Source organism: Oncorhynchus gorbuscha, linkage group LG04 (assembly GCF_021184085.1).
Source record: "Oncorhynchus gorbuscha isolate QuinsamMale2020 ecotype Even-year linkage group LG04, OgorEven_v1.0, whole genome shotgun sequence".
Taxonomy (NCBI): domain Eukaryota; kingdom Metazoa; phylum Chordata; class Actinopteri; order Salmoniformes; family Salmonidae; genus Oncorhynchus; species Oncorhynchus gorbuscha.
The window spans coordinates 46,138,702-46,162,202 of record NC_060176.1 but is presented as its reverse complement, the minus strand read 5'-3'; the positions used below and the strand labels follow the sequence as shown (position 1 = coordinate 46,162,202).

Genomic DNA, 23,501 nt, shown 5'->3' with positions numbered 1-23,501 from the left:
GACAACTCCTTCGACCTCATGGCTTGGTTTTTGCTCTGACATGCACTGTCAACTGTGGGACCTTACATTGACAGGTGTTTGCTTTTCCAAATCATGTCAAAATCAATTGAATTTACCACAGGTGGACTCCAATCAAAGTGTAGAAATATCTCAAGGATGATCAATGGAAACCGGATGCACCTGAGCTCAATTTTGAGTCTCATAGCAAAGAGTATGAATAATTATATTTTATTCTTTATGAATTTGCAAGAAAAACAATTAAAACCTGTTTTTGCTTTGTCATTATGGGGTATTGCGTGTAGATTGAGGACATTTAAAAAAAATCCAATTTAGAATAAGGCTGTAACGTAACAAAACGTGGAAAAAGGGGTCTGCATTATTTCCAAAGGCACTATATGTTATGCCCTGGTCAGCAAAAAGGTACAGTATGTGTGTGAGTGAGGAAATTCCCATGGTCACATGTAGAATAGTCATATAACTCATGAATGTTGATCAGTCAACCCTATCACCACCCAAACCAGCCCCAATACCAGTTGTCCTGTTATTGAGCCATCAGAGGGGGAGAAGGCAAGGTTTCAAAGAGAGAGAGGGGGTTAGGAAGAGAGGGTCAGAGAGAGAGAGAGAGAGAGAGAGAGAGAGAGAGAGGGTGCGAACTGAGAACAACTTTTCCCCATTGTTCGGTTTGGTGTTGTCAATAGTTCATTTGAGATACAGTGATAGGCTATGTTATCATTGATGCATTCCTGCAATTAACAGAAGACCACTCTTTCTCTCCATTTGCTCATTTCAGGCCAGGAAACTACGCCAGGTAAGACATCTTATTGTACATATATTAACCTGTGTTCTAGGTGTAGTTTAGTATGATTCCATTTGCAGAATCAAGACTTCCCTGCTGGAGATGGCAAATAGAAACAAACGCTGCTTGGGCTGTTACTACTTGCTGAAGTATAGACAAGTGATGATTTCCTGAAGTCTGTATAAATTGTTGAAACTTTATGATTTATGAAATGCATTTTGGAATAATGTTTTACTTGTAAGACTTTGATTTCCCATTACATAAATATACACTGGTGTCTGTCAATGGATCATATCTTTTTAATGTTCTTTGGGAAATAATGTTTGAACAGAAAATTTTTCTGAAGCAAAGCGTCTAAAGCAATTTGGTTTAATGGAATTGAATTGCTGCTAACTGATTAAGAATGTACTCAAAACCATTTTCATCTCAATTACTATATATTATAATATTGTAAGCACTTCTCATGATACTTTTTCAACAGAATATTTTTGGGGTGATAGGTTTGTGATTGTTTCAGAAACAGACATTGTAGTCTGTTAGGCAGATGTGACAATTGAATGTACGCCAGAGAGAGGTGGGGTGAGATAGGAGGGGGGAACTGTGACAGGACTGTTGTGTGTGCGGTGCACGTGTGCGAGAGAGAGAGAGGGGGAATGATAGAGAGACAACGATAGACAGAGAGCAGGAGGGCGAGAAAGAGAGAGCGAGAGAGAGAGAAAAAGAGGGGGAGAGAGAGAAAGACACATCGTTACAACATTGTACATATACATACTGACATTTGAAATGTCTTTATTATTTTGGAACTTCTGTGAGTGTAATGTTTATTGTTCATTTTATTTTATGTTTATTTCACTTTTGTATATTATCTACTTCACTTGCTTTGGCAATGTTAACATATGTTTCCCATGCCAATAAAGCCCCTTGAATTGAATTGAATTGAAAGAGAGATGAAGGGAAAGAGAGGCAGAGGGATCGAGAGAGAAACATAGAGAGAAGGGGGGCATAGGGAGGGTGAGTGAGAGAGAGACCAAAGACCTATTGTTTGTATCTATCAGTGTGGCTGCATGTCCACATTAAGTGGGTTTGCAGGCCCATCGATCAGGCTGGCAGAGCAAAGAGGTGATGGCCTGTAGGTCCCACTCATCCTGCCCACTGGGTGTGAAGGACACTGATGTGACAGAACTAATTACACACACAGGAAGCCAGCAATAACAAGTGCCACACAAGCTCAACACGGCCTCAACACAGCCTTAACCACCTATGGCCATAACAAACATATTCCCCTAATCCACTTAAAAATTATATTTTGGTCTTTTTTTAATTCGTCCACTGTTGAAACATTCCCAAACTGTTTTGCATGACAGCAATCAAGTTTAAGATATAGGACTTTAAAAAAAGCTAAATGTAACTTGCCTTTATCATTGTGATAATGCAAAACGCATCATCATAATGATGTGTCATCATGATGATGTGTTCTCTGGGAATACTATGCCACAGTAACATGAGTAGCCTAAGTATTGCAAATAGCTTTCCCAGTTTACCCAATATCTAGTGGTATGTCATGTGCTGAAGTACTCTGCTTATCTGTTTTAATTATGCATCTTTCCATTGAGTTAGCCTCCAATTTAATTATTTCCTCATTGATCTGTGATCATCAGAAGTCAATGCAGCTGGGTCTCTCTCTCTCTCACACACACACATGCACGGACACACACACAAACACAATAGCAGTATGCACACGCACACAAATACAATAATTGTACACACACACACACAAAAGTTGTACACACACACAGACACACAAACACAATAGTAGTATATAGTCAGTCACAACCGGACACTCTTCTACATATACAGTATCTACACTCCCCTCCATATGTATTTGGACAGTGAAAATATATATTTTTCAATTGTCTCTATACTCGTTGGATGCATTTGCAGTTTGTTGTGGGTTATGTTTTGTGCAATAGGAGCTGAATGGTGAACGATGACTGAAGTAAAAAAAAAAAAAAAGTAAGTAGATACAATGTTTCTGAACACTTCTAAATGAATCCTAAGAATGCCATGATTAAGAAAAATCATGAATTAATAATGATGTGTGAGAAGGTTACAGAGGCTACAACAAAACATGCTAACCTCTCACCATTACCAATAACAGGGAAGGTTAGCATTTTTGTGGGATATGATCTTTGTGCCTCTAACATTCACATCCATCATTAATCACTATTCATTCTTGGTAATCCAAAATGTTCCAAAATATATTATATTCTTACTTCGAATAAAGGTGACTCCAAATTAAACATTATTCACCATTCAGTCGCTATTGGGAAAAATATAATCTGAAACACAACCAAAGCAAAATGCAAATGCATCCAACATGTAAGCTTGATGTAGTCATTGAGTGCAAGGAATATGGGACCAAATACTAAACGTTTGACTACTGTAATGCACTATAAGTGAATTTGTCCAAATACCTACAACTTCACATGGGGGGGACTAGATACAGGTGCATCTAAACAGGACCACAGATATGTATGAAAATAACTTGAAATAAAAGATGACATTTTGTACTTTTGCCTCATATGAAACACTGATCTCAAATCCAAAATGCAGGAGTATCTAGCCAAATTGAAAATGTTTTCTTCACTGTCCAAATATATGTGGAGGGGAGTGTATTTAAAAATATATATAAAAATATACATGTATATATAAACTCAGCAACAAAAAAAACTTTTTCAGGACCCTGTATATCAAAGACAATTTGTAAAAATCCAAATAATTTCACAGATCTTCATTGTAAATGGTTTAAACACTGTGTCTCATGCTTGTTCAATGAACCATAAACAATTAATGAACATGCACCTGTGGAACGGTCGTTAAGACACTAACAGCTTACAGACGGTACGCAATTAATGTCACCGTTATGAAAACTAAGGAAACTGAAAAAGCCTTTCTACTGACTCTGAAAAACACCAAAAGAAAGATGCCCAGGGTCCCTGCTCATCTGCGTGAACGTGCCTTATGTATGATGCAAGGAGGCATGAGGACTGCAGACGTGGCCAGGGCAATAAATTGCAACGTCCGTACTGTGAGACGCCCAAGACAGCGCTACAGGGAGACAGGACGGACAGCTGATCATCCTCGTAGTGGCAGACCACATTGTAACAACACCACAGGATGGGAACATCCGAACATCACACCTGCGGGACAGGTACAGGATGGCAACGACAACTGCCAGAGTTACACCAGGAACGCACAATCCCTCCATCAGTCCTCCATCAGTGCTCAACAACAACGTCGCCAATGGGCACAAACCCACCGTCGCAAGACCAGACAGGACTGGCAGTGCTCTTCACTGACGAGTCATGGTTTTGTCTCACCAGGGGTGATGATCGGATTCCCGTTTATTGTCGAAGGAATGAGCGTTACACCGAGGCTTGTACACCTTGTACTTGGAGATGGAGGGTCCATCATAGTCTGGGGCGGTGTGTCACAGCATCATCGGACTGAGCTTGTTGTCATTGCAGGCTATCTCAACGCTGTGCGTTACAGGGAAGACATCCTCCTCCCTCGTGGTACCCTTCCTGCAGGCTCATCCTGTCATGACCCTCCAGCTTGATAATGCCACCAGCCATACTGCTCGTTCTGTGCATGATTTCCTTTAAGACAGGAATGTCAGTGTTCTGCCATGGCCAGCGAAGAGCCCAGATCTCAATCCCATTGAGCACGTCTGGGACCTGTTGGATCGGAGGTTGAGGGTTAGGGACATTTGTTATGAGATTTTGATGAATAATGACTAAATTAGGTATACATTATTTAGCTTAAAACTACACCTAAACAGAATAGTACTATGTTACTGTATGGATGTATGAATCTTATTATAATCATAGTACTGAATATAATGTGTGTAATTATAATCAAGGATTAGAATAAAGACTCTCTGTTCCTTGTTAGAAATGAATGAAGTTCTTGTCAGACTGGCTAGAATGCGGTGTTCCTTACAGACATCTTATCTCTACACAGGGAGAGGAGAGACCTTGGGCTAGTAGTAAATTATTTAACAGGTGGTGGTCGATGTGGGAAGGCTTGTGAACTATACTGCCATTGTATCGGAGTGGAGGAAGGACAGTTTAGAACCTATAACGTCATTTTTAGTTTATAACCTGTTGTAAATTGTACCATGATCAGTACTCTCGAGAATAAACGCTATTGATTGATTTTGAGACTGGCCTCTGTCTATTTTATGCAAATAAGTATCTTATAAATTCTTAGAAATGGGCAGAGTGGTTTAATTTAATTGGTTAATAAACATATAGGAATCAAATTCCTTTAACACCATTCCCCCCAGAAAACTTGCAGGTGCCTTGGTGGAAGAGTGGGGTAACATCTCACAGCAAGAACTGGCAAATATGGTGTAGTCCATGAGAAGGAGATGCACTGCAGTATTTAATGCAGCTGGTGGCCACACCATATACTGACTATTACTTTTGATTTTGACCCCCCCTTTGTTCAGGGACACATTATTCCATTTCTGTTAGTCACATGTCTGTGGAACTTGTTCAGGTTATGTCTCAGTTCTTGAATTTTGTTATGTTCATACAAATATTTACCCATGTTAAGTTTGCTGAAAATCAATGTGTTTTTTTGTTGCTGCTGAGTTTATGTACATTTTTGTTAACGTAATGGTTGTGTAAGTTGTGCTTAATATACACTGTTATTTTGCTAATCTTTCCCGTAGTCTTTTTCATCCTCCAGGATGGACCATGAGCGAATGGGAGACCGGGGAATGGGGGGCATTCACCATCGATATGAAGAGGAGGGTGAGTGAGATACAGTACATCAGGCTTTCATCCTAATCTAAAAATACATTGCTGTTCCTCTTTAAAACAAACATTATGTATATTGTGCAATGGGCCTATCATAATGGAATCAGTCAAACTTTTTCTTGCTTACAAGAAGACATGAGAGATGTTTTTAAATAATCGACAAGACAGTTCAGATCAGTTACTTTTAATTGCATAGCATTCATCATTGTACTGTATTTAAACATCTAATGTATATTTATTAGATCAATCATTTGTGTAAATGTGCAATTTATCTCAATGAGGAATTCTCTATTTTCTATGTGATGATAATTGGCGATAACAAAGATTAAAGATCAACATGATTGGGATCGACATTGGATACCATTTTATATGCAGACATGAGTTTGCATGTGTGTGTCTGTGTGTTTGCGTCTGTGTGTGTGTGTGTGTGTGTGCGTGCATGCATGCATGCGCGCGTGTGTATGCATGTGAAAGATTGTGTGTAAACCTGTGTGTGTGTTTGCATGTACTTTCAGTTTGGGTCACTGTGTCCTGAGCAGACCTGTGTCTATCAATTTGCCAGCAGGGATATGTGTTGTTCCAGCAATGATTTCACTGTATTCAGCGTTGCACTGAGGAGGATGTCCCCGAGTTAGTTAGGACTAGGCCTCGCATGCTAGGATCATTTTTGTCTAGCTTCTGGGCTGCTTCAGGCAAATAATATTCCATTATTTAAACAGTTTTCTTTTGCACCATTGGTTTAGAACAATGTTCTAATTGCCAATAATGTTTAATTGTAGTTGTTGCCTCAAATGAACTTGATCATGCACTGACATTCAAAAAAGCATCCCATTGGAAAGCGACAGTACAGTCGCTATCAAAGTAATATACAACAACACAAAAGTTGACATGGTTGTGGTTTGTAGCTGACAGGAAAACATGACAAAGTATGTCACTTAGGAAAGATCATATGCAGAAGAAGAGTGATATTTTACAGTATGCAAATCATTAACAACAATGCATTTGATTTTGTCATTCATTATGTAAGTGAGTGGCTTTTTCATTAGAGAAACACGAACACTGTATCATCATTTATTCATTGTTTGTTTCAATGACTGAACATTCATGGAAATGTTCCTTTGTGTACCAGGGGTTAATGAGTAATGTGATGGGACTCAGTTATTATGTGCTGGTTGTTGCTTGGCTTTTCTAAGTATTGTACTGTACAACTTTTATCAGGCCTTGCTTGATGGATTTTTAATGTTCTGTTTCATGTTTTGCAGTACATTTCCCTCGATGACATGTTAATGTACTTTAATACCGTTTCTTTCCTGACCATTAGTCCAACTGCATTGGTGTCCCAGTACTCAACTTTGTTGTTAACTTAACTTTGGATTACCGTTTGTCCACAGACCAGCAGAACATCTACATTGGTGTCCCGGTGCCTCGTGGGTACAGACGGAAGCGCCGGCGAAGACGTTCTGCAGGGGGCCATGAGGCGGGGAACATGGAGAGGGGGGACAGTCACTATGACCAGCACAAACAGCATGACCACGAGCATGATGACAGGGACAGATACAGAGACATAGACATTGAGGAGGGACTCGTGGACCAACACGACATCCAAGTCCCTCAAGACATCAACCGCACAGGTAAGTCATGGGTCTGCATCCCAAATGGCAACCCTATTTGCTATGTAGTGCACTTGTTTTTTTTATCAGGTCCACAATCACATTACACTTCAGTGCCTATGCACCATAACAACCAATGGTCAGAGGTGATTTTATCATGTAAATCTTGGTGGGGCAAACTCAACTGTTTTATTATCAGGCATGCCAGCAAAGCCACAACACAACACTAAACAATACATGAATTGCACCATAACGGTGACAAACGGTGCCCAAAAACTGTTAGGGCCTACATAATGCTGTCCCAAAAGCAGAGCTTTCTTTTCAGCACCATGGAGTGAATCCTTACCACCGCCACACCCGACTATCAGCGGAGCCTTGTCTGGCAGCGAAACTGTTCATTCAGCCTCATTTAGTGCCTTTCTAAAAAGCATAGCTGACTTTTTTTCACGTTTATTTAACCAGGTAGGCTATCTGAGAATAAGTTCTCATTTATTGTCACCCCGCTCCTCCGCTCTCTCCACTGGCTTCCAGTTGAAGCTCGCATCCGCTACAAGACCATGGTGCTTGCCTACGGAGCTGTGAGGGGAACGGCACCTCAGTACCTCCAGGCTCTGATCAGGCCCTACACCCAAATAAGGGCACTGCGTTCATCCACCTCTGGCCTGCTCGCCTCCCTACCACTGAGGAAGTACAGTTCCCGCTCAGCTCAGTCAAAACTGTTCGCTGCTCTGGCTCCCCAATGGTGGAACAAACTCCCTCACGACGCCAGAACAGCGGAGTCAATCACCACCTTCCGGAGACACCTGAAACCCCACCTCTTTAAGGAATACCTAGGATAGGATAAAGTAATCCTTCTCACCCCCCCCCCCCCCCTTAAAATATTTAGATGCACTATTGTAAAGTGGTTGTTCCACTGGATGTCATAAGGTGAATGCACCAATTTGTAAGTCGCTCTGGATAAGAGCGTCTGCTAAATGACTTAAATGTAATGTAAATGTACAACTGCGACCTGGCCAAGATTTTTAAGAAGCAGTGAGACAAATAAATAAAATAATAACTAACAGTATGGGGATGAGGTAGTTGGATGGTCTATTTACTGATTGACTGTGTACAGGTGCAGTGATCTGTGAGCTGTTCTGACAGCTGGTGCTTAAAGTTAGTGAGGGAGATATGAGCCTCCAGGTTCAGTGATTTTTTTCAATTTGGCAGCAGAGAACTGGAAGGAAAGGCAGCTAAGGTAGTAATTGGCTTTGGGGGTGACCAGTGAAATATACCTAGCTGGAGCGCGTGCTACGGGTAAGTGCTGCTATGGTGACCAGTGAGCTGAGATAAGGCGGAGCTTTACCTAGCAAAGACTTATAGATGACCTAGTGCCAGTGGGTTTGGCAACGAATATGAAGCGAGGGCCAGCCAACGAGAGCATACAGGTTGCAGTGGAGGGTAGTATATGGGGCTTTGTTGACAAAACAGATGGCACTGTGATAGACTGAATCCAATTTGCTGAGTAGAGCGTTGGAGGCTATTTTGTAAACGACATCACCGAAGTTAAGGATCGGTTGGATAGTCAGTTTTACGAGGGTATGTTTGACAGCATGAGTGAAGGATGCTTTATTGCGAAATAGGAAGCCGATTCTAGATTTAATTTTGGATTGGAGATGCTTAATGTGAGCCTGGAAGGAGAGTTTACAGTCTAAGCAGACACCTAGGTATTTGTAGATGTCCACATATTCTAAGTCAGAACCGTCCAGAGTAGTGATGCAGGATGGGCGGGCAGGTGATGGTAGCGATCGGTTGAAGAGCATGCATTTAGTTTTCCATGGTTGACTTGATTAAACCTCTTAAGGATCCGCCCCTTTTTTTCAATTTTCACCTCAAATGACATACCCAAATCTAACTGCCTGTAGATCAGGCCCTGAAGCAAGGATATGCATATTCTTGGTACCATTTGAAAGGAAACATTTTGGAGTTCGTGGAAATTTGAAAGGAATGTAGGAGAATATAACACAATAGATCTGGTAAAAGATAATACAAAGACAATAAACAACTGTTCTTTTGTATTGTTTTGATACCATCATCTTTAAAAGGCAAGAGAAAGGCCATAATGTATTATTCCAGCCCAGGTGCACCAACTGGGAACTCTGGTAAAAAAAAAACAAGGTTGAACCATGACGTCAGTCATCTTCAAGTTCCCGACTTGGAAATCCGAGTTGGATGACCATTCAAAACATATTTTTCCAGTCTTAACTCATTTTTCTTCCCGAGTGTTATGCAGGTGAATGAGGACCCAAAAGCGACTTGGCGAAAACAGAGTCTTTAATCCAGTAAAGTAAATCTACAATCATAAAGCATAATTCACTCGTAATGACGAGAACAGACTGGAGACTCGATCATGAACTGCAGGTTGCCTCGGGAAGGCACTTGAACGTAGCAGACTCAGACACCTGCTCACCACGCAGCATCTGAGGGAAACACGACACGACAGGGCGATACACAGACACAGCACGGTGAACAATAGACAAGGATCCGACAGGGCAGAAACGGAAAACAAGGGGAGAAATAGGGACTCTAATCAGGGAAAAAGATAGGGAACAGGTGTGGGAAGACTAAATGATTGATTAGGGGAATAGGAACAGCTGGGAGCAGGAACGGAACGATAGAGAGAAGAGAGAGAGGAAGGGAGAGAGAAAAAGGGGAACGAACAGAGGGAAAAGCAAAATGACAAGACAATAAGACAAAACATGACAGTACCCCCCCCACTCACCGAGCGCCTCCTGGCGCACTCGAGGAGGAATCCTGGCGGCAACGGAGGAAATCATCAATAAGTGAACGGTCCAGCACGTCCCGAGACGGAACCCAACTCCTCTCCTCAGGACCGTAACCCTCCCAATCCACTAAGTATTGGTGACCCCGTCCCCGAGAACGCATGTCCATGATCCTACGTACCTTGTAAATAGGTGCGCTCTCGACAAGGACGGGAGGGGGGGAGGGAAGACGAACGGGGGTGCGAAGAAAGGGCTTGACACAGGAGACATGGAAGACAGGATGGACGCGACGAAGATGTCGCGGAAGAAGCAGTCGCACAGCGACAGGATTGACGACCTGGGAGACACGGAACGGACCAATGAACCGCGGAGTCAACTTACGAGAAGCTGTCGTAAGAGGAAGGTTGCGAGTGGAAAGCCACACTCTCTGGCCGCAACAATACCTTGGACTCTTAATCCTACGTTTATTGGCGGCTCTCACAGTCTGTGCCCTGTAACGGCAAAGTGCAGACCTCACCCTCCTCCAGGTGCGCTCACAACGTTGGACAAACGCTTGAGCGGAGGGAACGCTGGACTCGGCAAGCTGGGATGAGAACAGAGGAGGCTGGTAACCCAGACTACTCTGGAAACGGAGATAACCCGGTAGCAGACGAAGGAAGCGAGTTGTGAGCGTATTCTGCCCAGGGGAGCTGTTCTGCCCAAGACGCAGGGTTTCTGAAAGAAAGGCTGCGTAGTATGCGACCAATCGTCTGATTGGCCCTCTCTGCTTGACCGTTAGACTGGGGATGAAACCCGGAAGAGAGACTGATGGACGCACCAATCAAACGACAGAACTCCCTCCAAAACTGTGACGTGAATTGCGGGCCTCTGTCTGAAACGGCGTCTAACGGGAGGCCATGAATTCTGAACACATTCTCGATGATGATTTGTGCCGTCTCCTTAGCGGAAGGAAGTTTAGCGAGGGGAATGAAATGTGCCGCCTTAGAGAACCTATCGACAACCGTAAGAATCACAGTCTTCCCCGCAGACAAAGGCAGACCGGTAATGAAGTCTAGGGCGATGTGAGACCATGGTCGAGAAGGAATGGGGAGCGGTCTGAGACGACCGGCAGGAGGAGAGTTACCTGACTTAGTCTGCGCGCAGTCCGAACAAGCAGCCACGAAACGGCGCGTGTCACGCTCCTGAGTCGGCCACCAAAAGTGCTGGCGAATAGACGCAAGAGTGCCTCGAACACCGGGATGACCAGCTAACTTGGCAGAGTGAGCCCACTGAAGAACAGCCAGACGAGTGGAAACAGGAACGAAAAGGAGGTTACTAGGACAAGCGCGCGGCGACGCAGTGTGCGTGAGTGCTTGCTTAACCTGTCTTTCAATTCCCCAGACTGTCAACCCGACAACACGCCCATAAGGAAGAATCCCCTCGGGATCAGTAGAAGCCACAGAAGAACTAAACAGACGGGATAAGGCATCAGGCTTGGTGTTTTTGCTACCCGGACGGTAAGAAATCACAAACTCAAACGAGCGAAAAACAACGCCCAACGAGCTTGACGGGCATTAAGTCGTTTGGCAGAACGGATGTACTCAAGGTTCTTATGGTCTGTCCAAACGACAAAGGAATGGTCGCCCCCTCCAACCACTGTCGCCATTCGCCTAGGGCTAAGCGGATGGCGAGCAGTTCGCGGTTACCCACATCATAGTTGCGTTCAGATGGCGACAGGCGATGAGAAAATAAGCGCAAGGATGAACCTTATCGTCAGACTGGAAGCGCTGGGATAGAATGGCTCCCACGCCTACCTCTGAAGCGTCAACCTCGACAATGAATTGTCTAGTGACGTCAGGAGTAACGAGGATAGGAGCGGACGTAAAACGTTCTTTTAGAAGATCAAAAGCTCCCTGGGCGGAACCGGACCACTTAAAACACGTCTTGACAGAAGTAAGAGCTGTGAGAGGGGCAGCAACTTGACCGAAATTACGAATGAAACGCCGATAGAAATTAGCGAAACCTAGAAAGCGCTGCAACTCGACACGTGACCTTGGAACGGGCCAATCACTGACAGCTTGGACCTTAGCGGAATCCATCTGAATGCCTTCAGCGGAAATAACGGAAAATAAAAGAACCCCGCCCCGGCCGGAGAGGAAGAAGGCACTATGGTACCGGCGTCAAGAGACACAGATAAATAATCCTCGAGAGCCTTACGTTCGGGAGCCGACAGAGAGTATAGTCTACCCCGAGGAGGAGTGGTCCCCGGAAGGAGATCAATACTACAATCATACGACCGGTGAGGAGGAAGGGAGTTGGCTCGGGACCGACTGAAGACCGTGCGCAGATCATGATATTCCTCCGGCACTCCTGTCAAATCGCCAGGTTCCTCCTGAGAAGTGGGGACAGAAGAAATGGGAGGGATGGCAGACATTAAACACTTCACATGACAAGAAACGTTCCAGGATAGGATAGAATTACTAGACCAATTAATAGAAGGATTATGACATACTAGCCAGGGATGACCCAAAACAACAGGTGTAAAAGGTGAACGAAAAATCAAAAAAGAAATAGTCTCACTGTGGTTACCAGATACTGTGAGGGTTAAAGGTAGTGTCTCAAATCTGATACTGGGAAGATGACTACCATCTAAGGTGAACATGGGCGTAGGCTTGTCTAACTGTCTGAAAGGAATGTCATGTTTCCGAGCCCATGCTTCGTCCATGAAACAACCCTCAGCCCCAGAGTCTATCAAGGCACTGCATGTAGCACCGAACCGGTCCAGCGTAGATGGACCGACATAGTAGTACAGGATCTAGATGGAGAGACCTGAGTAGTAGCGCTCACCAGTAGCCCTCCGCTTACTGATGAGCTCTGGCCTTTACTGGACATGAATTGACAAAATGTCCATCAAATCCGCAATAGAGGCACAGGCGGTTGGTGATCCTCCGTTCCCTCTCCTTAGTCGAGATGCGAATACCTCCCAGCTGCATGGGCTCAGTCTCTGAGCCAGAGGAGGGAGATGGTTGCGATGAGGAGCAGGGAAACACCGTTGACGCGAGCTCTCTTCCACGAGCTTGGTGACGAAGATCTACCCGTCGTTCTATGCGGATGGCGAGAGCAATCAAAGAGTCCACACTGGAAGGAACCTCCCGAGAGAGAATCTCATCTTTGACCACTGCGTGGAGTCCCTCCAGAAAACGAGCGAGCAGCGCCGGCTCGTTCCAGTCACTAGAGGCAGCAGAGTGCGAAACTCTATAGAGTAATCCGTTATGGATCGATCACCTTGGCATAGGAAGCCAGGGCCCTAGAAGCCTCCCTACCAAAACTGAACGGTCAAAAACCCGAATCATCTCCTCTTTAAAGTTCTGGTAATTGTTTGAACAATCAGCCCTTGCCTCCCAGATAGCTGTGCCCCACTCTCGAGCCCGGCCAGTAAGGAGTGAAATGACGTAAGCAACCCGAGCTCTCTCTAGGGTATGTGTTGGGTTGGAGAGAGAACAAAATATCACACTGGGTGAGAAAGGAGCGGCACTCCGTGGGCTGCCCGGAGTAGCAAGGTGGGTTATTAACCCTAGGTTCCGGAGGCTCGGCAGGCCAGGAAGTAACAGGTGGCACGAGACGAAGACTCTGGAACTGTCCAGAGAGGTCGGAAACCTGAGCGGCCAGGTTCTCCACGGCATGGCGAGCAGCAGACAATTCCTGCTCGTGTCTGCCGAGCATGGCTCCTTGGATCTCGACGGCAGTGTTACGAGCGTCTGTAGTCGCTGGGTCCATTCTTTGGTCGGATCCTTCTGTTATGCAGGTGAATGAGGACCCAAAAGCGACTTGGCGAAAACAGAGTCTTTAATCCAGTAAAGTAAATCTACAATCATAAAGCATAATTCACTCGTAATGACGAGAACAGACTGGAGACTCGATCATGAACTGCAGGTTGCCTCGGGAAGGCACTTGAACGTAGCAGACTCAGACACCTGCTCACCACGCAGCATCTGAGGGAAACACGACACGACAGGGCGATACACAGACACAGCACGGTGAACAATAGACAAGGATCCGACAGGGCAGAAACGGAAAACAAGGGGAGAAATAGGGACTCTAATCAGGGAAAAAGATAGGGAACAGGTGTGGGAAGACTAAATGATTGATTAGGGGAATAGGAACAGCTGGGAGCAGGAACGGAACGATAGAGAGAAGAGAGAGAGGAAGGGAGATAGAAAAAGGGGAACGAACAGAGGGAAAAGCAAAATGACAAGACAATAAGACAAAACATGACACCGAGTTCCCAGGTGTCTTGAAGTCTAAGCTTTTCCAGTTCTGAGTTTCCAGTTGTTTTGAATGTGGCAGAAGTCATGCTGGATTGACAGCATGACCAATGTATTCAACCTTTTCTGGCCCATGGTGTTGCATGTGAATGGTTATCCTTTTAAATTTGGAAAAGAGACCCTTAAACCCAGACTTGGACCACACACCCTCTTCACTGAATAGCAGGCTAGTGATTGCTTTGTAACACTTGCAGTTAACCACTGATTCGTTCCAAACCACTCATTGTTGAATTTGCGATTTTCAACTTGTTGTGTAATGTTTATGTCCAATAGCCAAAGAGCAGCGATACTTTTTATCTCTAATTTCTCTTCAAATGACAACAATTGCAAGGATTTGGCAGAAGATTGTCGATTTGATTCATGATAAAGACTACTTGTCTATCTTGCTACCTAAGATTTTGAAAGTATGATGTTGACATGATCAGTCCAATCACAGATACGGTAGATATAACGTGATTTGATGTCATTTTGTCTGTGGCCAATGACCTTGAGCCTTCTTGGATGGGCACTTCTAATGTAAATCTATGGCAGCACCCAAGGGGTTTGAATTTTCGAGCTCTCCCTGTAGATTTTGCGGTTAAGTAGTGTCCCCATGAGTGACAGAACACTGAGCCAATCACGGCGCAACTAGAGAACAGTACCAACCGCTACGCTCTGTATTTTCCGCTGTCTGGCCCACCACCACAGAAAACACTAAGCAAAGCTGAAACACCTGAATTTTGGAGATGCATTACTCTAGAACGCAAAAAAAGAGACCAGGTTTGCCCCCCTTTTTTAATTGTTTAAAAAATTGTTTTATTTTATTAATATCAAATCAATACTATGTTCAGTAGTTCAGTACAGTAGAGTAGACTACAGTACAGTACACTAAATTAGAGTTCAGTGCAATACAGTAGTACAGTAGAGTATAGTTCAATAAAGTACAGTGCAGTAGAGTACAGTTCAAAATAGAGTACACTATAGTGTGCTCAACTCGAGTGTGCTCTACTGTGTACAGTACTGAACTCTACAGTACTGTACTATACTCTACTTTTCTTTACTGTACTGAACTCTACAGTACTGAATAGGAGTATCCATTTATCCGGAGGCTGCATTCATTGTAGCTGGGGATTTTAACAAGGCTTATCTGAAAACAAGACTCCCTAAATTTTATCAGCATATCGATTGCGCAACCAGGGGTGGAAAAACCTTGGCTCATTGTTACTCTAACTTCCGCGACGCATATAAGGCCCTGCCCCGCCCCCTTTCGGAAAAGCTGACCACGACTCCATTTTGTTGATCCCTGCCTACAGACAGAAAAAAAAAGAAAAAAAAGAAGCTCCCACGCTGAGGTCTGTCCAACGCTGGTCCGACCAAGCTGACTCCACACTCCAAGACTGCTTCCATCACGTGGACTGGGATATGTTTCGTATTGCGTCAGATAACAATATTGACAAATACGCTGATTCGGTGTGCGAGTTCATTAGAACATGCGTTGAAGATGTTGTTCCCATAGCAACGATTAAAACATTCCCTAACCAGAAACCGTGGATTGATGGCAGCATTCGCGTGAAACTGAAAGCGCGAACCACTGCTTTTAATCAGGGGCAAGGTGACTGGTAACATGACCGAATACAAACAGTGCAGCTATTCCCTCCGCAAGGCTATCAAACAAGCTAAGCGTCAGTAAAGAGAAAAAGTAGAATCTCAATTCAACGGCTCAGACACAAGAGGCATGTGGCAGGGTCTACAGTCAATCACGGACCACAAGAATAAAACCAGCCCAGTCACAGACCAGGATGTCTTGCTCCCAGGCAGACTAAATAACTTTTTTGCCCGCTTTGAGGACAATAGAGTGCCACTGACACGGCCTGCAATGAAAACATGCGGACTCTCCTTCACTGCAGCCGAGGTGAGTAAGACATTTAAACGTGTTAACCCTCGCAAGGCTGCAGGCCCAGACGGCATCCCCAGCCGCGCCCTCAGAGCATGCGCAGACCAGCTGGCCGGTGTGTTTACGGACATATTCAATCAATCCCTATACCAGTCTGCTGTTCCCACATGCTTCAAGAGGGCCACCATTGTTCCTGTTCCCAAGAAAGCTAAGGTAACTGAGCTAAACGACTACCGCCCCGTAGCACTCACTTCCGTCATCATGAAGTGCTTTGAGAGACTAGTCAAGGACCATATCACCTCCACCCTACCTGACACCCTAAACCCACTCCAATTTGCTTACCGCCCAAATAGGTCCACAGACGATGCAATCTCAACCACACTGCACACTGCCCTAACCCATCTGGACAAGAGGAATACCTATGTGAGAATGCTGTTCATCGACTACAGCTCGGCATTCAACACCATAGTACCCTCCAAGCTCGTCATCAAGCTCGAGACCCTGGGTCTCGACCCCTCCCTGTGCAACTGGGTACTGGACTTCCTGACGGGCCGCCCCCAGGTGTTGAGGGTAGGCAACAACATCTCCACCCCGCTGATCCTCAACACTTGGGCCCCACAAGGGTGCGTTCTGAGCCCTCTCCTGTACTCCCTGTTCACCCACGACTGCGCGGCCACGCACGCCTCCAACTCAATCATCAAGTTTGCGGACGACACAACAGTGGTAGGCTTGATTACCAACAACGACGAGACGGCCTACAGGGAGGAGGTGAGGGCCCTCAGAGTGTGGTGTCAGGAAAATAACCTCACACTCAACGTTAACAAAACTAAAGAGATGATTGTGGACTTCAGGAAACAGCAGAGGGAACACCCCCCTATCCACATCGATGGAACAGTAGTGGAGAGGGTAGCAAGTTTTAAGTTCCTCGGCATACACATCACAGACAAACTGAATTGGTCCACTCACACAGACAGCATCGTGAAGAAGGTGCAGCAGCGCCTCTTCAACCTCAGGAGGCTGAAGAAATTCGGCTTGTCACCAAAAGCACTCACAAACTTCTACAGATGCACAATCGAGAGCATCCTGGCGGGCTGTATCACCGCCTGGTACGGCAACTGCTCCGCCCACAACCGTAAGGCTCTCCAGAGGGTAGTGAGGTCTGCACAACGCATCACCGGGGGCAAACTACCTGCCCTCCAGGACACCTACACCACTCGATGTTACAGGAAGGCCATAAAGATCATCAAGGACAACAACCACCCGAGCCACTGCCTGTTCACCCCGCTATCATCCAGAAGGTGAGGTCAGTACAGGTGCATCAAAGCTGGGACCGAGAGACTGAAAAACAGCTTCTATCTCAAGGCCATCCGACTGTTAAACAGCCACCACTAACATTGAGTGGCTGCTGCCAACACACTGACACTGACACTGACTCAACTCCAGCCACTTTAATAATGGGAATTGATGTAAAATATATCACTAGCCACTTTAAACAATGCTACCTTATATAATGTTACATACCCTACATTATTCATCTCATATGCATACGTATATACTGTACTCTATATCATCTACTGCATCCTTATGTAATACATGTATCACTAGCCACTTTAACTATGCAACTTTGTTTACATACTCATCTCATATGTATTTCCTGTACTCGATACCATCTACTGTATCTTGCCTATGCTGCTCCATACCATCACTCATTCATATATCTTTATGTACATATTCTTTATCCCCTTACACTGTGTATAAGACAGTAGTTTTGGAATTGTTAGTTAGATTACTTGTTGGTTATTACTGCATTGTCGGAACTAGAAGCACAAGCATTTCGCTACACTCGCATTAACGTCTGCTAACCATGTGTATGTGACAAATAAAATTTGATTTGATTTGAGTATAACGGTACACATATTCGACCTTGGTTCTGTGTGCACCGTAAACACAAATGAACGAACACACACACACACACACACACACACACACACACACACACACACACACACACACACACACACACACACACACACACACACACACACACACACACACACACACACACACACACACACACACACACACACACACATACTGTACCAGTCAAAAGTTGGACGCACCTACAGATGGAAGTTTACATACACCTTAGCCAAATACATTTAAACTCAGTTTTTCAAATCCTGACATTTAATCAGAGTAAAAATTCCCTGTCTAAGGTCAGTTAGGATCACCACTTTATTTTAAGAATGTGAAATGTCAGAATAATAGTAGAGAGAATTATTTATTTAAGCTTTTATTTCTTTCATCACGTTCCCAGTGGGTCAGAAGTTTACATACAAATCAAATCAAAGTTTATTTGACACGTGCGCTGAATACAACAGGTGAAATGCTTACTTACAGGCTCTAACCAATAGTGTGAAAAAAAGGTGTGTGTGTGTGTGTGTGTGTGTGTGTGTGTGTGTGTGTGTGTGTGTGTGTGTGTGTGTGTGTGTGTGTGTGTGTGTGTGTGTGTGTGTGTGTGTGTGTGTGTGTGTGTGTGTGTGGGTGTGTGTGTGGGTGTGTGTGTGTAGGTAAGTAAAGAGATAAAACAACATAAAAAAGACATTTGAAGATAACAGTAACAAGGCTATATACAGACAACGGTCATTCAGGTTTATTAAGGTAGTATGTACATGTAGGTATGGCTAAAGTGACAATGCATATATGATAAACAGAGAGTAGCAGCAGCTTAAAAGAGGGGTTGAGGGGGAGGCACACAATGCAACTAGTCTGGGTAACCATTTGGTTACCAGTTCACGAGTCTTATGGCTTGGCGGTAAAAACTGTTTGAGAAGCTTTTTTGTCCTAGACTTGGCACTCCGGTACCGCTTGCCATGCGGTAGCAGAGAGAACAGTCTATGACTGGGGGGGCTGGGGTATTTCACAATCTTTAGGGCCTTCCTCTGACACCGCCTGGTGTAGAGGTCCTGGATGGCAGGCAGCTTATCCCCAGTGATGTACTGGGCCATACGCACTACCCTCTGAAGTGCCTTGCGGTCGGAGGCCGAGCAATTGTCGTACCAGGCAGTGATGCAACCGGTCAGGATGCTCTCGATGTTTCAGCTGTAGAACCTTTTGAGGATCTCAGGACCCATGCCAAATCTTTTTAGTTTCATGAGGGGGAATAGGCTTTGTCGTGCCCTCTTCATGACTGTCTTGATGTGTTTGGACAATTCTAGTTTGTTGTTGATGTGGACTCCAAGGAACTTGAAGCTCTCAACCTGCTCCACTACAGCCCCGTCGATGAGAATGGGGACGTACTCGGTGGTCCTTTTCCTGTAGTCCACAATCATCTCCTTAGTCTTGGTTACGTTGAGGGATAGGTTGTTATTCTGGCACCACCCGGCCAGGTCTCTGACCTCCTCCCTATGGGCTGTCTCGTCGTTGTCGGTGATCAGGCCTTCCACTGTTGTGTCATCTGCAAACGTAATGATGGTGTTGGAGTCGTGCCTGGCCATGCAGTCGTGGGTGAACAGGGAGTACAGGAGGGGACTGTGAGCACACACCCCTGGGGAGCTCCAGTGTTGAGGATCAGCGTGGCAGATATGTTGCTACTTACGCTCACCACCTGGGGAGGGCCTGTCAGGAAGTCCAGGATCCAGTTGCAGAGGGAGGTGTTTAGTCCCATGGTCCTTAGCTTAGTGATGAGCTTTGAGGGTACTATGGTGTTGAACGCTGAGCTCTAGTCAATGAATAGCATTCTCATATAGGTGTTCCTTTTCTCCAGGTGGGAAAGGGAAGTGTGGAGTGCAGTAGAGATTGCATCATCTGTAGATCTGTTTGGGCGGAATGCAAATTGGAGTGGGTCTAGTGTTTCTGGGATAATGGTGTTGATGTGAGCCATTACCAGCCTTTCAAAGCACTCCATGGCTACGGAGCATTTGTGTTCTTGGGCACAGGGACTATGGTGGTCTGCTTGAAACATGTTGGTATTACAGACTCAATCAGGGACATGTTGAAAATGTCAGTGAAGACACCTGCTAGTTGTTCAGCACGTACCCGGAGCACACGTCCTGTTAATTTGTCTGGCTCCGCAGCCTTGTGTATGTTGACCTGTTAAAAGGTCTTAATCACGTCGGCTACGGAGAGCGTGATCACACAGTCGTCCAGAACAGCTGATGCTCTCATGCAGGCCTCAGTGTTGCTTTCCTCGAAGTGAGCTTTGAAGTGATTTAGCTCGTCTCGTAGGCTCGTCTCACTGGGCAGCTTGCAGCTGTGCTTCCCTTTGTAGTCTGTAATAGTTTGCAAGCCCTGCCACTTCCGACTAGCGTCGGAGCCGGTGTAGTATGATTCAATCTTAGCCCTGTATTGACACTTTGCCTGTTTGACAATTCGTCGCAGGGCATAGCGGGATTTCTTGTAAGCTTCCAAGTTAGAGTCCCGCAACTTGAAAGAAGCAACTTCACCCTTTAGCTCAGTGCAGATATTGCCTCTAATCCATGGCTTCTGGTTGGGGTATGTACGTACGGTCACTGTGGGGACGACATCCTCTATGCACTTATTGATAAAGCCAGTGACTGATGTAGTGTATTCCTCAATGTCATCGGAAGAATCACGGAACATGTTCCAGTCTGTGATAGCAAAACAGTCCTGTAGTTTAGCATCTGCTTCATCTGACCACTTTCTTATTGCCCGAATCACTGGTGCTTCCTGCTTTAATTTTTGCTTGTAAGCAGGAATCAGTAGGATAGAGTTGTTGTCGGATTTACCAAATGCAGGGCGAGGGAGAGCTTTGTATGCGTCTCTGTGTGTGGAGTAAAGGTGGTCCAGAGTTTTTTTCCCTCGGTTTGCACATTTAACATGTTGATAGAGATTTGGTAGAACTGATTTAAGTTTCCCTCCATTAAAGTCTCCGGCCACTAGGAGCGCCGCCTCTGGGTGAGTGGTTTCCTGTTTGCTTGTTTCCTTATACAGCTGACTGAGTGAGGTCTTAGTGCCAGCATTTGTTTGTGGTGGTAAATAAACAGCCCCGAAAAGTATAGCTGAAAACTCTCTAGGAAAGTAGTGTAGCCTGCAATTTATCACAATATACTCTACTTCAGGCAAGCAAAATCTAGAGACTTCCTTAGATTTTGTGCACCATCTGTTGTTTACAAATATGCACAGACAGCCCTCCCTTTGTTTTACCGGAGTGTGTTGTTCTATCCTGCCGATTCAGCATATATCCCGCTTTCTGAATATCCATGTCGTCATTCAGCCACGATTCCGTGAAACATAGGATATTACATTTTTTTGGTAGGATATTCGTGATCGTACCTAGTCTAATCTATTGTCCAATGATTTTACGTTGGCGAGTAATATTGACGGTAACGGCAGCTTTACTACTCGCCTTCTGCCTGTCCTGACGAGGCATCCAGATCTTCGTCCTCTGTACCTGCGTTGCTTCCACTTGCGAATACCTGGGATGTCAGCCCTGCCGGGTGTTTGGAGAATATCATGTGAGTCTTGCTTCTTGTTGAAAAAATCTTTGTCTAATCCGAGGTGAGTGATCGCTGTTCTGATATCTAGAAGCTCTATTCTGCTGTAAAATATGGTTGCAGAAACATTATGTACAAAATAAGTTACAAATAACGCCAAAAAAACACACAATAGTACAATTGGTTGGGCGCCTGTAAAACTGCTGCCATTTCTTCCGGCACCAGTTTTTAATACTCAATTAGAATTTGGTAGCGTTGCCTATAAATTGTTTTGAGTAGCCTTCCACAAGCTTCCCACAATAATTTGGGTGAATTTGGGTGAATTTTGGCCCATTCCTCCTGACAGAGCTGGTGCAACTGAGTCAGGTTTGTAGGCCTCCTTGCTCGCACACGCTTTTTCAGTTCTGCCCACACATTTTCTATAGGATTGAGATCAGGGCTTTGTGATGGCCACTCCAATGCCTTGACTTCGTTGTCCTTAAGCCATTTTGCCACAACTTTGGAAGTATGCTTGAGGTCATTGTCCATTTGGAAGACCCATTTGCGACCAAGCTTTAACTTCCTGAATGATATCTTGAGATATTAGTTCAACGGTTTTGGAGCCGTAGTTTCTTCCTTGCTGAGGGCCTTTCAGGTTACATCAATACAGGACTCGTTTTACTGTGGATATAGATACTTTTGTACCTGTTTCCTCCAGCATTTTCACAGCATTTGCACTTTTCGCACCAAAGTACATTCATCTCTAGGAGACAGAATCGTCTCCTTCCTGAGCGGTATGACGGCTGTGTGGTCCCATGGTGTTTATACTTGCATACTATTGTTTGTATAGATTAACGTGGTACCTTCAGGCATTTGGAAATTGCTCCCAACGATGAACCAGACTTGTGGAGGTCTACAATTTTATTTATGTTTATTGGCTGATTTCTTTTGATTTTCCCATGATGTCAAGCAAAGAGGCACTGAGTTTGAAGGTATGCCTTGAAATGCATCCACAGGTACACCTCCAATTGACTCAAATTATTTCAATTAGCCTATCAGAAGCTTCTCAAGCCATGACATAATTTTCTGGAATTGTCCAAGCTATTTAAAGGCACAGTCCACTTAGTGTATGTAAACTTCTGACCAACTGGAATTGTGATTCAGTGAAATAATCTGTCTGTTAACAATTGTTGGGAAAATGACTTGTGTCATGCACAAAGTATATGTCCTAACCGACTTGCCAAAATAATAGTTTGTTAACAAGAAATTTGTGGAGTGGTTGAAAAACAAGTTTTAATGACTCCAACCTAAGTGTGTATGTAAACTTCCGACTTCAACTTACTCAATCAAGGGCTTTTCTTTCTTTTTACTATTTTCTACATGTAGAATAATAGTGAAGACATCAAAACTATTAAACAACACGTATGGAATCATGTAGTAACCAAAGAGTGTTAAATAAATTTAAATATATTTTATATTTGACATTCTTCAAAGTAGCCTCCCTTTGCCTTGATGACAGCTTTGCACACTCTTGGCATTCTCTTAACCAACTTCATGAGGTAGTCACCTGGAATGCATTTCAATTATCGGGTGTACCTTGTTAAAAAATTAATTTGTGGAATTTCTTTCCGTCTTAATGCGTTTGAGGTAATCAGTTGTGTTGTGACAAGGTAGGGGTGGTATACAGAAGATATCCCTATTTGGTAAAATACCAAGTCCATATTTTGCAAGAACAGCTCAAATAAGCAAAGAGAAATGACAGTCCATCATTACTTTAAGAGATGAAGGTCAATCAATCTGGAAAATTACCAGAACTTTTAAAGTTCCTTCAAGTGCAGTTTCAAATATCATCAAGCGCAATGGTGAAACTGGCTCTCATGAGAACCGCCACAGGA

At 44.4% G+C, this 23,501-nt stretch overlaps 1 pseudogene; it reads left to right on the top strand.

Annotated features, from left to right (window-relative positions):
- Positions 1-642: 642 nt before the first annotated feature.
- LOC124034149 overlaps positions 643-23,501 on the top strand; it is a 118,907-nt pseudogene continuing 96,048 nt past the window's right edge.